Raw genomic sequence first — 13,404 nt, 5'->3', positions numbered from 1 at the left:
GGGGGGGAGGACTCGATTATCGCTGGTTCTTTTCACAATGTCACGGAGATCAATGGACCCCTCGATCTTTTCCTCTCATCTTGTCATCTCTTTACGGTCTCTCTCTTCCCGATCGTGTGAGATCTGAAATAATTGCGTGTCATCAGATTGGACGGGCTTTGCGTTCACTTTGTACAGTGTGAACGTGGCTGCTTTAGTAAATTTCGGAGTATGGTGGGTCTGTGTTTTTTTTTTTTAAATTTCTTAATATTTTCTTTTCAATTCTATTTGCCCATTGGACCTGCCGATGGCAAGGTACCATTTTTTTTAATGGAAGGCAAACGGAAGCTGGGGGTACCTCGTCGTGCGATCGGGAGCAAGAGGCTGAAGATCCTAGGTTAATAGGCTGCTTTCTTGGTTTTAATCGCGCGATACTTGGCGAATGCTGCTCGGTATTTTTCGCCACTACGCCTCCGGCGATGGGTTCAGGTGGTCGTTACGATGCTTCGGTAATTAAAGAGTTACGTGCGACTGAAATCGCTGGACTCGTTAACCGTCTAATCTAGTCGGGTTAATGACAATGATATTATCAATCGAGCTGAGCCTCGCAGGTTCGCGCGAGAATCAGTCTGATTTATATATAAATACCTATACATATATTGACGTATTACTGTGATAATGCTATGCTAATATATAGTATATGATATACACTAGAATCTATACTAGATGATTATCGCAATATACGTACTATACACTATTGTGGAATAGTCTTGTCACTTATCACAATAACACGTCGATTTGATCGAGACTCTTTCGTAATCGAATAATCGAGGGCTGCGCCACGTGAAACGCGTGGAATCATCGCTGATGGTAATTGGTTAAATTTAAAAAGAAAAGTTCGAAAAATCCTTCAAATCATATCGAAAAATATTATCTTCGTATCTTAAATACACATTCTTTCGGCAAAAAAGCACGTCACACTATGCGATGTAAAATTCTTTAGTGAAAGTCAGCCGGGATGATCGTCGTGATCGTTCGATACGTAAAGCGAGCGGCGTCCATCGCCGAGTCGCCGGAGGAATTTCGCGTCATAGAAAGCCGCGCTAGAGGTTTGAGGTACGAAGGAAGGAAGGAAATTACTAAGGGGCCATAAAGTCCCGAGGCTTTTCGCAGCTTTCGACGCTGGAGCAGGGAAACGTGATTATGGAGGCTGGACCAGCTCTTCCTTGGATCACAAAGGAACGCTTCGCAAGTTACTCGTTCTCTACGGATAATTTAGCTGGTCCTCGAAGCAAGGCTGAATTTCACTCGACGACGCGTCTGAAAGAATTCGCGATACTGAGGAGTGTCGGGAGGAAGAAAAAAAACTCCGCCGACGAGTCATTAGTAGTTTTTTTATCCGCCATCTTCTTTTAACCCCTTCGCACAGTAGGTTCGTGCGACCCGTCGCCCCCTTGTATTGTCACCCTCTCTTCGTCCCATATAGAATATCCCCTTAACGCGTCGGAGGGCCGCGTGCAAATTTTTCCATATTCGCAAAAAAAATTTTCCACCCCCACGCACCCCCACGTGTCCATCGATCAAATGATTTACGAGGGGCTGTTTCGGGAGGGTCCTTGGATTTGAGGAAATTCCACGCGTAATTCATGGCGTATCCTCACCGAAGGACCATTAAGCCTGATCCACTTAGTCGTGTAGCCGAAATAACTCGATGCGAATGGATTCATGGAAACGCGAAAGAAGGACCCTACGATCGTCCAATGGACTTAAGCACCGTTCACAGGACAGGCAAGCATCCATAGATAACGATTATGAATGAAACATAAAAATCCCTAAGGATCAGGATACGACACCGGTAAAGCCTAAAGTCAAAATCTCACGGACGTAAAAAAAAAAAAAAAAAAAAAAAAAAAAAAAAAAAAAAAAAAAAAAAAAAAAAAAAAAAAAAAAAAAAAAAGGAAAAAAAAAATGTCAAATTTTTATCACGAAACGAAATTTCGAATTCCTTCAGCCTCTCCCGAGATCCCGATTCTCGACACGTTAATTTGTGGGAGTTTCGCGCGACCCACTGAAAGTCCGATTAAGCCAAACGAGCAAGTCCGAAAGTTTTCCGACATCAAGATCATCGTTATCGCGCCGATAGCGAGAACAGATAAGAAACCAACCTCCGAGATAAATGGCCGTCCCTCCCTCGTCTCGTAACAAATTGGCCTATATATATACAAATAATTTTCAACAACAATTTCAGGCTTATCAGTGAATTTTCTCTCCTACGTCGGATTCTGTTACATAACCCTACCAGCCTGTAGATATACACCTATATACATGCTAAGTACAGAGTGTCCGCGCACGTGACCAGCGGAGAATAATTAACGAGGAAGATCAATTAGAAAATTAACAGCCTCCCCAAATTGTACAGCTTCAAGATTTCCTCTTGTCATATCGGGTTGGTATATTCGTCCACGTACAACCGCAGTACGTACACGTGTACATCCAGTACACAGATATAGAGCCCAGAATCCCTGCCAGTATACTCACAGATCGATACTCGCACGAATCATCTTGCGTCACACAGGAGGAAGCGACACGATAGAGGGATCGTATGTGGGAGTAGCCAGAGAAGGAGATAACGTAAAGTATAGTCATGCAAGAGCGCGACATTAGATTTTGAGGTTAACCGATTAGAAAAACCAAAGACAGTATTTAACATAGCCACGTGCGCCTATAGTCTACTCAAGGCAAGTTCAGTACAATATCCTTAACCCTCTGACAACACCTGCCGCACTCTGTCGGTCGCGCTGTGAGTCATGGCAGCTACGCAAGGGGCAGATCGAAGGGTCGATAGAGCAATAGATTTATTTTCCTTACCAGACAGCACGTGGCAAAGTCCCTAAGAATTCATTCCGCTCCATCTGTCAAAATCGAAGTACGATATCGCGAGCGGACTATAGAGAGATCATTATGAAAATCTTTTACGGTTAGTATTAAACGCGAGACTTTACGACGTCTCGTAGAAATGTTTGGATAATCCGAGTGCCTGTGTGATAACAAGGAGGAAGTAATTCGAGAGAGCGGTGCTTGGTAGTTAATGGGGGGTGCACGGTGATAAGAGACCAGGGACACGAGGGATGCTGGGTGAATATCATCATGGAAATCGTTATTTCCCTAAATAATTCCCTAGTCGCGGATATGCGTATCCCCAGGGTGCTCCAGCCAAACAGTGCGTAATTAACCGCGTGCGTAAATGTATCAGCGCCCTCGATTACGGTAAAATACGTAATCGCACTAGGTCATGCAATATGAAATTACGTCGATGTCCCATAAAGTATTAATTAATTAATAATTAAGGATTCCACGGAGTCCGCGCGGACACTCGTAATATATAAGCCACTGGTTAATTGTCCCTTACCTGCCGGGACTCTCCCTTCTTTGCCACGTGCAGCGTATAGTACGTAGGAGGGGCACCCTCCGCGAAACAACCCTTCGCGTCTATTTAGTGATCGTATTAGAAGGAAATCTCGTGCTTTACGAGCTCGTAAAGCGAACCGAGGTCTGAGGCAGTCACGTACGAATGGTAAGTTCACGCAAAGCTCGTAAAAAGTTCAAGTAGGAGTTCGCCAAGTAGATTCTCACCGAGCATACCCGAGGCGGAGAGTAGGAAGGGCCTGATGAGTTTCTATGAAAATAATTGGAAATTTTTCAAAGGGTACCCTAACGACACGGCCCTGGGCGTAGTTCGAACCTCTCTTGCTTTTTTCTTTTTTTTCTCCCTTATCTCCGTCCCTGTGGATTTTCAGTCTGTCGACTATAGCTGTGACGATCTGGCGAACTGGACACGCGGCAACGCTCAACCTGCGAACTGGGTCCTGCGATGCATATCAGCCTAGAGGCGTATGTAGGTTAGCGAATTTTTGCATATCGTCTTTTGGAGGATTGCCGCTACCCGTAGCCGCTTAGGCCGTCGTGGGAATTGAGTACGAGGGCGAGAAAGGAGGTTTCGCGATACGTAACTTCACGTTTCTGTATCACCTCGTTACCGGTATATCTATACATTATTTTTTCGTCTTATCAGCAGTCTCTCGTTACTATCAGCCTTCCTCGCGTTATATTTTTTTTCTTGTATTTACACTGGCGACCCCCGACGCATCTTCTGTCGCTGATATCGAGCAGTTTCCACGATCCTTAGGACGGTCCTTATCTTTCGGATGGCGGATACGAAATCGAGGTCCGATAGAACTTGGCTGAAGTGTGATTGAAGAAAAGTCAGTTGAAATACCGGCCAGGAGCTACCCGACAAAAATAACTCGGGTTCGAATCCTTCGAGAACGATGAAAAAAAGAAATGCCGTCTTATCCGCGCTCCTTCGAGTATGACTTACGCGGACGACCAGTCAAAAGACAACGTCTTTACGAAGGCTGGTTTCCATTGGCAAAACGGACAGATGTCAAAATGTAAGATATACCGGCGACAGTGAAAAGTCTGTTGGACGCATGGAAGGATAATTGCGGAAGTCACCCTAAAAGCGAAACTCGTACGAGTGAGTGAACTTGGCTTGGTTACCCAAGAGAGGGAAAGAAAAAAAAAAATAATAAAAAAAAAAAGAATGTCCTACGACCCAAATAAAATCCTCGGACCGGCTCCCGTTCCACCATGGTGCCCTTTGTCCTGTATCTCAAAAAAAGAAGGACCAATTTCAAGAAGACCGGACATCCGTCAACCAGCCGATAGGTTCCTCGGGGAAAAGGAGAAGGAAAAAAAGAAAAGGGGGTCCAGAGTCCTAACAGCGACTTCATACTGTCGCTCGACGTCACGCGCGATCGCGTAGAGGAAGCCGCTGTGAGGTAGCCGCTGATATTTATGTACTTCCATGCGATCAATTCGCAGCGGCCGGCACCGTCGCTGCCATTCGCTGGCTACCGGGTGTCTTGTCTGTAACTATATCGCAGGAACGGTACGCCAAGATATCCAGACCTATCCGAACGATCAGAGACCGACGTCGGAGCACTGTAAACGTGAAAACCGTTTACGAGGGGCTTTACGTTTACTTCCAACGAGCGATGGACTCGATACCCGGCGCCGGCTGGTAGCAGCGACGCTTCTCCTTTGCGGATTTCCTCTTACCCCGGCGTCCATTAAAATGAATTGGTTCGGCCTCAGAGTAAACCTGGGTAGACGCTCGTATCGGCCGTCTTCGTGAACCCTTGTCAATTCGTGCGTTACGGGCGACTTGGATGGGTGAGAGTGAGAGAGAGAGACCAAGTACCAAGACGAGCAAGAGCGAGCATACCCCGGTACCGAGAGAGAGACAGAGAAAGAGACAAAAGCCCACGGGGAGTTCACAATCCGTGTGAAAAAGTGGTGGAAATAAATTACACGAGATTTTACCGCGCACGCTTTGACCACTTAATACCGTCCTATCTTTTACACACAATATCGTCCATAGGGATAGCTATATACGATATGACGGAGCGACATGGCTGCGGGACTGAGAGAGATAAAAGGCCGGGAGACTCCGAGAAGATTCTTAATCGTCGATTAAGACACCCGTATACACCTATAATCGATTCGTGATATCAGAATGCTTCTTTCTGACAGTTTACGAGCACTGCTATCCCAACCAATGGACACGTGGCTTTTCGTAAAATCGTACAAATGCTGAAATAAGGAAAATAAGAATAAGAAAAAAAGATGTCAATAACACTCGTTCGTTATTGTCAATAACCAGTCCGATATCCAAGATCGGCGAGATTGCGAAGAAAAGTTAATGTATCGAACGACGTACGAGAATCAGAGACGCGAGACGAGGATGGCTTCCGCTGAATGGAAAGAATTTTCTTATCTTTGTCCCGATGAAAAAAAAAAAAAAAAATTCAAAGACAGCCAGCCAGTCGCTCTTACGTATCGTGGCTGCGCAAAGCCACCGTGTAATAAATCGTAGATTGCGTCGCGACGCCATCGTGAATTTTTGCCTTATCTGGCCGCCGTCGATTCTCCGTTAAAGCCAATCGTCAGAGCCGATCTACCGATAAGACCCTGGACAACGCAGATCGGCTCCTCCAGTCCTCCTTCGAGATCCCCTTATCAATGGCGTCCGATGTACCACGTAATACTGCCTGCTGTCGCTATTGATAACAGGGTCGATGCATATGCATGCGCGTTGTACCGATAATACGTATGCACAGGACCCGAGGCCGATGTACTCCGTTTGATTGGCGATTCGACGTAGAGGGATCGCTCGATGGAAATTACAATAGGGACTTGGGACAATGAGACTATGTAATTAGTCCGTAGCCGAGGTCAGGCGCGGATAAGGACCTAAATTTCAAGATTCCGTATAGGCGAGAGATGTTTTCTTGGAAAAAAAAAAGAAAGTATCTTACCTGATAGGCGAGTGAAATCAGAGGAATTCGTATGGTCGAAGGGGGAACCAAAATTGTTTTTCCATCGTTCAATTTCGGTTTCCAAGCGAAATCGCCAATTTTTCGCGTTTCTCATTTTCAGTGTGACACGCGAAATCCCAGCTCGCTCGTTCCTCTCCAACGTCCCCCGGGATGCTGTCGCAGATACTAAATTTCTCTTAAGTAACGTAACGTAGAACGTCTTTCCGGGCTAACCGTTAAACGGAATATGAGACTGTCGCTCGGTAGTTAATATTCTGTGTGAAATTAGCCGAAGGCCCGTTAAGAGTGGGAGATAAGGGGGAAATGTACGTGGGATGAATTTTTTATTTCAAATTCACAATTCTTTTTTTTTTTTTATCAACAGTCATGACGTCGATTCTACACTCTGCGGGGGCGTGTCAATGCAATTGATAGAGATGAGAGTCGATTTGGAAACTGTAGCCGCAGAATTAGCAGTTGGCAGGAAAAAGAAATGTAATAGCGGTGATGACGTGGAAGGAGAGGGCGAGAGGGGGGAGGGATCCTGACGAAGGACTTTATATGACAAAAAATTCTTCTCGTGAATTTGAAATCGTCCTCTAACGTGTCGCCTGCTGAAGGTCAATACAAGAACGGGTCCCGTGGTCCAGCGGCGGGAGGAGAGAGGGTTGACCAAGGGAGAGGGTGGAGGATGAAAAGGTGTAGAAAAAAGTGAAGACCGAAGGGAGCGATGGAAATGGTGAAAAAGACAGACTAGGTTGGGTCAGGTACGCTAAGGTACGTAAATCCGGAGAAGATTTTCTTCCATGAGCATGTTTCTTTGGATTTTCTTTGTTCTCTTTAATTTCACGAGACGAAGACCGTAACGCGTCCCCTTGAGCTGGAGAATCTTTGTTTAATCGTGAATTTCCGGCTTCGTGGGGTCCTCGGTGAGACGCGGAAGTTCGAATTAACGCGTCGTTCCAGCTACCCGCTTGCTTGTCCATTGACGAGCCGACGACGCCCGGCGTCGGCGTCGGTAAGTATAAGCAAATAAAAGAAGCATTTGTGAATTCACCGAGTCCCAGCGGCAAAGGGTGACGAAGGTTTTGAAGGGCGAGAAGAGGGATGATAGAGTAGCAGAAAAAAGAAAAAAGCTAAAGAGAGTAGGTAAAGATTGCACGAAGCGAGAGAGGAAAATTTTGAAAAATTGCCCAAAGATAAGAAAAGTACTTGGTTAACGTATCCTTCCCAAAACTTAGTCATATTCGAATCAAAAAGTTTTTTAAGTAAATATTACCCGAGGAAAACTCGCGTCCCGAGCCCACGAGTCTTCAGGCTCGGGACAACACGTGGCTTCCGAGTCCTATAGGAGGAGGAAGCCGAGCAGCCACGCTGCGGCTTCCCTTTCGTAAATTATTAAATCTTCCACAGGAGTCGAAGGGTCGTCGCGACGCTTCGTCAGGGGGCGCCTATATTCGCTCCTGGTGAAACGCAGTCACGACGCTCAATAGAGTGACGACGGACGATGACGTATCACGCAACTGACGATCGATTGGTCTTAATCGATCGATCGGCCAATCAGCGTATAATTAAAATTTCAAAAATTAACGAAACTCGTCAGAGTTAAAACATCGAAGTTCAGAGCCACAAGTGTCGAGCCACTTTCGTCCGTTGGAAACGAATCGCAAAGACATAATAGGGAGGGAAAAAATGAGCCATCTACTTCAATTACGTCTGCGAGTAAATTTCAATTAGCGACTGTTCATTAGCCGCGCTCGTGGGCAGCATCCATTGATTGGATTCGCCTTCTGTATTGATTTCCTTCCCGACGTGAAATTGTGCTAGTACCAGGGAGGAGAGTTGTATATAGAAATGGAGGAACAGGAAAAGCAAAAAACACGACTGAACGTCCTTCGAGGTATCGCCGCCAGAAAAGGGATTCGTAAGAAGACAAATCAAAATTAAGGATCACTTTTTAGGTTTTTTCATTTTTTAAAAAAAAATGTCCCACGATGCTTCGTCCTCGTAGCAGCATCAATCCCAATTACATCGAAGAGCTTCCTTCGGCGAATCTCCGAAGGACTCGTGAGCCTTTCATTAATCAGCAGGCAAGACCCCCAAGTTTTCCAACCACGTTCCCTTCCGTTTAACTAGCACTCGTCCCGTTTCGCCAAATTCCTCGAGTACTTCAGTGCAGGGAGCTCGAACAACAAAAAATAACAGAATTCACGGAAATTCGAATTAAAAAAAAATCACGGGGAAACCCGTTAATGAAATCAGCTGTTTTTGAAATTAATACAGAAAAAAAGTAAAATACTGAAAAAACAGTCCGAATACTTTGCATATCGAGACCGCCGCTCGGTCGTCGATACTCGCACGCGGCGTTCCTCCCGTCCGTATAATCATTATGCAACGGTGCATAAACCCGAGAGAAATTGCAAGCTCGTTATTTCGCAATCCGTCGACAAACGTCCCAGCCGCAAATAAAAGCTCGCCGTATCGGCAAACTACTACGTAAAAAGTAAAATTGACAGTCAGTCGCGTCATATAAACATAACCGAAGACACTGGACGCATAAATTCCCCCAAGCGGATCAAACTGCATCGCAGCAGAAGTAACGAAAGAGCAAAGATCAGCCCGTATTCCCAGCACGTGTCAAATATTTAACCGAAAAGACTGGATACAGCACAGAAAAGAATAAGGAAACACCCAAGAGAGACAGTAGTAGTATGACACAAAGCGAAAATCGCACGTAAGACATACGATAAAGTAGGTGGCAGCACTTGTGTCGAAATAAAACTTTTCAATACATACGTCTCTCTCCTCCGGGCCAAAAAGCACAGAAAAACGATCCAAGACCTTTTTATTATTCCAAGCAAACGACGTTGCGTTCGAAAAATCGTTTTGCGTCATAGTATCGTTATTTTTTGCGGCACTCGCCCACAGATAACGGAGGGACATTAAATCTGACGCAAAGAAGCTCCGCCAGATGGATACACCGTCGCGCATCGGGTAGCGGCCATAAGATTTGGCAAAGATTCAAGGATCGGGCTCTCGTGAATAATTGGACGCTATCTATTTATTTTCACCTTGGTATCCCCAATGGTATTACGTATCGCAGAGTGCGGCTCGTGGATCCTCTCGTAACTTTGCGATGCTCGTTCTCACGCGATCTTAGCCACACGCCAAGTGCACCCACGCCTCCATTCCTGATGGGATAATCAATAAGACCGATTGCACTCTGGGCCATGGTTGTCGCCCTGATGGATCTTAGGGTTTACTTTTGTCCTTCTCCGATGCCCAGGAATACCAACGGTCCGCCATTACGCCACTTTGCAGAGCACACAGAGCCGTGCAAACAAATACGTCAGAGGAGACCGTGCAGCGCCAATAGAGCACGGGGATATTTCTAATGGCGCAGTTCAATTACGAAGATCCCAGTGATATTTTTAATGAAAATAATTTTAAGTGAGTTCCCAAAAAAAAAAGACAAAAATTTTTTCGTACAAACGATTAATTCCATGGATTAAATTTATGATTTTCGGGATATAACGTATTTATGGGTACAGGCCGGAATACTGATTTATGTACGAGCGCGGATATGGGAACGTGCTTAATGTGGATACCGAGGGAATTGTGCGAATTGTGCGAATTAGCGCGATAAATAGCGTTCGAGAACGGGCGAGATCGTGATATCGGGAAACGACGAGTTTTTCTGATCAGGAGAGTTTAAAAAAGAAAACGTGACCAAACTGCTGAAAGCCAGAAAAACGTTAAATAAATCGTACGAGGGTGAATTCGCGGACTGAAAGAGACCCAATGGCAAAAAGCAGCCAATTGACATTCGAGCGTGAAATTTGCAGCGAAAAAGAAATTGCAACCAGCATCGACCACAAACGTATTTCTCTGTTTACTGGTTTTGCTTTGTGAAATTCGATCACCGAACCAGCATTGTTACACCCGCCATTGTTCCTCCAGCTCCTATAGACAGATCCTTGAAATTTCTACGTGGCAGGAAAATTCATTCCCCCCCCCCCCTCGCCAACTGATAAGGACTCGTCCAAAAACTTCCGATAAGACGGATCGAGATCTCGAAACAGAATGAGGTCAACGCGACAAGATCAATTACATCAAGTACCAATCCACCGAGGAGTCATTGTGCGCGTTATCAGTGAATTCAATGATCTAGCGACAGGAAGTGACGTCACTGCGATTAGAGTAAAAACGCTTAGAAATACAGGATAAAGTCGCGACGTGGGTCATCCAGGTTGCAAAAAAGAGAAGCGGAAGCAAGAAACGAAAAAACGGCAATCGCACGTGCGAGGAAGCAAGGGACGGAGAGGGGAGGCACGACGTCGTCCAGGAGGTTGATAACAAAATGTCTCGTTCCAAATTTGTTATCGAATTGCTTGCCGTGACGTGCACGAGGGGCGTCGAAGGTAACGACAGGGACGAATGCGAGCCCGTCGACGTGAGAGACGTCGGTAGGGCGTCGGATGGCGTCGGATGGCGTCGAAGCTCCCTACTAATTTACAGAGTTGCCGAGAGTGAACCGCCTCGGCTCACCGCGCGGATGTTAAACTGCCTCGCCAGTTGCTCGGAGCAATTACTCGACTTGGATAGAATTCGAGGTGGATCCGTTATACGTGACTGTCGCGACAGTCGTGACTATCGCAACGGGAGCGACAAGACGTAAAGCACCGATGAGAAATTCGCGCGACGCGTGAATTGAAAGTGCTTGGAAAAGCAATTTTTCTTAATAACCCCCAAATTTAAAAATTGAAATTTTTTTTCACCTCCACGCGCCACCGACGACCTTACCCCAGGGGAACGACCAACGAGTAGACGAGAAGTGTCGTGACGAAAGTCTAAGGTGGCTTCGCCCGACCGAAGCCAAATGGCCTATCGGCCGTTTAACTGGAACGGCGCATTCTTGGATCGGCTACGTAAGCTTCCGATATACGATTCCAGTGCATCCAGCGCTGATCTCGTATCGCGGAGCCTCCTGGCGCAAACGACCGGACCGGCGAGCCGGACCGGCAGCCATGGTCCATGTTTGGTCATAACGGGCTTCTGCTACTTGCGGCTTGTCCCACGAACGTCATGCTATCCCGAGATGCACCCGACGGGGCCCGTCTCGCGACTGTGGACTCGGCTTTAAGAGGACTCGGCGCTCGATCTCCGAAGCGCCCGGCAAGGCCAGTGCAACCGGCGGCGACCTTGCCAGTCGATATATAAATTATGTAACAAGCTCTACCAACGCGAATTATTCGCGCGAAATCTCGTACGCCGATACACAAGATACGCTTTTTGCACGCGAAGAGCAGAGCGTCAAGGCAGTACGCGTGCTGCGATTCAAAAGTGACGCAACGATCGAGGGCTGTTCAGGTCAAAGTTCGAGGGCAGCCAAATCCCGACCATGACCCGATCACCCTTAACCCTCGAAGGGCAAGGATCGAGTTGGTCGGGACTTTGGTATCCCGGGTTAGTCGTCGCCCGTGATTTCCTGGGACAAGTCCGAGGGGAGGGGCCCCCCCCCGTCTAGACGTGGAACACCGTTGATAAGAATAATTAAGGATGGCGGATGCTGCTATCAGCTTCCTCGAGAGAAGTAAGAATCATGTGGGTGCGACGGGGGGGGAGGGAGCGAACGGAGAGACAGTGAGAGAGAATACCGTGAATGAAAGGGAAAGGGTAGTACACGGCGGAGAGTGAAGGAATTGAGATGAACGCAGAGGGGAGAAGGAGGGTGGAGGATGAGATCGACGTGTGATGCTGGATGAGGACCAGAGTCGAGTGGTATGCGTAGAATGCATCCGGCGCACCTGCTTCGAGGCTTCAGCTCAAACTGAGACGGTTTGGACCGGGTCCACGGAGAGTGAGGAGGAGTGTGGGTGACGCTTGTACGGGATGCTGCGAGGGAGGGAGAGCGAGCGAGCGAGAAGAAGAGTGGTCCAGCGTGCTCCTCCGTGCTTCGTGCTCCGCGTGCTCCACTCTGGTGCTCTCTGGCCCGCGAGAGGAAGGGGCGTTATCTGGCCTGAAAGTGAGGCTTATTGACCTGCCGCTAGCCGCCGGCCACACCGACGGGAACTACGAGCTAAAGGCGCACTCGCGACCAGCGGCAGCGCCAACCGTCCAGACACGACAGCCTTGTATCGCGTCAGCTGAGAGTTGATGAGCCGAATCTCTAAGTTCAATATTTTTTCTCCTCACTGAAAAAATTATCGTTAGACGACTGACCCTCACGTGTGGATGCTGCGTCAGCGATAGCGGGACAGGAAAAGGTGATAAGATGAATCTGAATGGCCGAGCTCCATCCAGGAAACGAAGTGATGCGACATATGCGATCGTATGTGCTAGGCGAAGGAGGGAGGGTGCGAGGGGGTGAATACTACTGACATTTTCAGAAATCCTTTTCCCAGGGAGGTGGGAACGAAAAGCCAACAAATCCAAAAATTGCGCGAGACCGACGAGTCGAAGCATCAGAAGAAGAAAAACAGTCGACGGGCGCGTCTGGTCGATCAGCCAAGAGCGTCGATCGCTCGAATCGCGCCAATCATCGACGCAACTGTTACGCATCGTGCCAGCGAAACCCGATTCGACGTAACTCCAACGGCCTCTGGCGGAGCCGCCTTTATGTCGTTGGCCGATAACTCAGTCAAGTTCACGTCGAGTCTTAAGCGGAAATCGAACGGATAAATGGACTTCGGCGCAGATTCCGGTTCTCCCACGGGAAACATCCTGCGGGATTTTCACAAAGTTCAGCAGCGTTTCGAAGCGACAGCCCGACAAGACAAAAAGAAAAGAGACCGAGAAGCGAAGGAAGCACAACGGGGAGAACGAATCTCACGAGAGGATGCATGGACGAGAACGTAGAGATACGGGAAGAGAAACGCCAGGCGTCGGGAGGCGTCCAAGTTCAAAATGTGGAACGTCGGGACGGCAGGGATTTCACTGGGTACAAAAACTTTTCCACACCCTCGTGTATTCAACGACGTCCCGCTTCGTTGCTTCTGTTTTTCGTTTTTGTTTCTTCGACTTTTTCTTTCAGCCAACCCCAAAC

General features: G+C 47.3%; 1 protein-coding gene across 1 annotated transcript in view; it reads right to left on the bottom strand.

The window, feature by feature from the left end:
* The window catches only part of LOC107270091, a 79,005-nt gene that overhangs the window by 60,607 nt on the left and 4,994 nt on the right, over positions 1–13,404 (bottom strand). The window lies entirely within an intron of this gene.

Source organism: Cephus cinctus, unplaced genomic scaffold (assembly GCF_000341935.2).
Source record: "Cephus cinctus unplaced genomic scaffold, Ccin1 Ccin1_scaffold0696, whole genome shotgun sequence".
Classification (NCBI taxonomy): domain Eukaryota; kingdom Metazoa; phylum Arthropoda; class Insecta; order Hymenoptera; family Cephidae; genus Cephus; species Cephus cinctus.
The sequence above is the reverse complement of the archived record's forward strand: the minus strand, read 5'-3'. Positions and strand labels throughout refer to the sequence as shown.